General features: G+C 54.2%; 1 protein-coding gene across 1 annotated transcript in view; it reads right to left on the bottom strand.

Annotated features, from left to right (window-relative positions):
- Positions 1 to 2,009, bottom strand: part of dync2h1 (dynein cytoplasmic 2 heavy chain 1) — a 121,918-nt gene that overhangs the window by 57,183 nt on the left and 62,726 nt on the right. The gene's annotated exons all lie outside the window — the stretch shown is intronic.

Below are 2,009 nucleotides of genomic sequence, written 5' to 3'. Positions count from 1 at the left end.
TAAATCCATTGGGTATCCTTGTTGGTCTTCAGACAACAATTCTGATGGCTAAAGAACCAAATGGGACAGACAAAAAAAAAAAAGGAAACGTCGCAAAGCAGGTGCGGACCGCCGTCCCACACAGGGGTGTCCTCCAGCACGTGGCCAGTTTTTGTTGACTGAAGGGCAAGGACGTCCGGGTCAGCATGTTGCTCATGGCAGCGTAGTCCACGCCGACATACACCGGAGAAACCAACACGCGTGAGAGACAGTCAGCGACGTGATTGGACTTACCAGCCACATGCTGAATGTCTGTGGTAAACTCTGAAATGGCCGCCAACTGCCGCTGCTGGCGTGCGCTCCATGGGTCAAAGACCTTGGACATGGCAAACGTCAAAGGTTTGTGGTAGACGTATGCAGTAAAGTTGCGACATTGAGGAAAAAATGAAAATGTCGTGTCGCGAGGTGCAGGGCCAGCAACTTCCTGTCGAAAACACTGTACTTGTGTTCGGCATCCCGGAGCGTACGACTGAAAAAGGCGAGCGGTTGCCAGAGACCTGAAACTCGCTGTTCCAACACGGCACCCACTGCCACGTCAGACGCGTCGGTGGTCAACGCGATCTCCGCCGACGGAAATGGGTGGGCTAGCAGGGCGGCGTGGGCCAGAAGGGCGGCGTGGGCCAGAAGGGCGGCGTGGGCCAGAAGGGCGGCGTCAGCCAGCGCAGACTTGGCTGCGGAAAACGCCTGGACGCGTTCGGCAGCCAGTCAACGGGATCTTTGTCTGTTTTACCTTTTAAGGCAGCATAGAGCAGGTGGGCAGCTCTGGGGAGAAAGCGGTTGTAAAAATTTATCATCTCCAAGAACTCCTGCAACGCTTTAACCGACGTGGGATGCGGAAAAGCCGAAACGGCCCGGACTCTGTCGGGCAATGGAACCACACCTTCAGTGGAAATGTGGTGCCCGAGGAAATCCAGAACAGGCAACCCAAACTGGCACTTGGAAGGGTTGATGATCAGGCCGTGCGCTGCCAAACGCTGGAAAACCTGGCGCAGATGGGACTCGTGCTGGCTCGCTGAGCAGCTGGCCACCAATATATCATCCAGGTAAATAAAAACGAACGGCAGCCCGCGCAAAACGGAGTCCATCAGCCGATGAAAGTGGGCGGCACCTTTCAGGCCAAACGGCATGCGCAAAAACTCGAACAAGCCGAAGGGGGTAATGACAGCGGTTTTAGGAACGTCTTCGGCGCGCACGGGAACCTGGTGATACCCCCGCACCAAGTCAATTTTAGAAAAAAATCGAGGTTCCGGCGAGATTGGCCGAAAAATCCTGAATGTGGGGAATGGGGTAACGGTCATTCTCCATGGCATTATTTAAACGGCGGAAATCTCCGCATGGCCGCCACCGACCATCCGATTTGGGCACCATGTGAAGCAGAGAGGCCAATGCACTGTTTAAACGCTGTACAATGCCAAGGCGCTCCATGGCTATAAACTCTTCCCGAGTGACGGACAGTGTCGCAGGGTCGAAGCGGTGCGCACATGCGAACACCGTGGGACCGTGCTTCGTTACTGTGCTAGAGAAATTAGGGACAGACAGCTATGGAAACTCTAAAAGCAAACGCTGAAAAGCATCCCCGGAGGTCACTACATTAGCCCGAATCAGGGGCTCGGCGGCCCGAGTAAAACAGGGTAGCGACGAAAACGAGAGAGCATCAATTAAACGTCTGTTAGCAACATCGACAAGCAGTCCATGAGCACACAGAAAATCAGCACCTAAAATAGGTACAGAGCTAGTGGCAACAACAAAGTTCCACTGGAAATCCCGACCATGAAAACAAACAGTCACCAACTTTTCCCCAAACGTTGTGATAGGAGAGCCATTAGCTGCAATGAGCTGCGGCCCACAGTTCGCTGCTAGTCTGTCAGCAGCGGTAGGGGGAAGGAGGCTTTTCTGGGAGCCAGAGTCCACGAGAAAACGTCTCCCGGAGCGCGAGTCCTCTATGAAGAGCAGCCTTTCTGTATTGCCAG

The sequence above is a fragment of the Pundamilia nyererei genome, unplaced genomic scaffold, assembly GCF_000239375.1.
Source record: "Pundamilia nyererei isolate P.nyererei 1_Seehausen unplaced genomic scaffold, PunNye1.0 scaffold00003, whole genome shotgun sequence".
Classification (NCBI taxonomy): domain Eukaryota; kingdom Metazoa; phylum Chordata; class Actinopteri; order Cichliformes; family Cichlidae; genus Pundamilia; species Pundamilia nyererei.
This window is presented reverse-complemented; position numbering and strand designations above follow the sequence as displayed.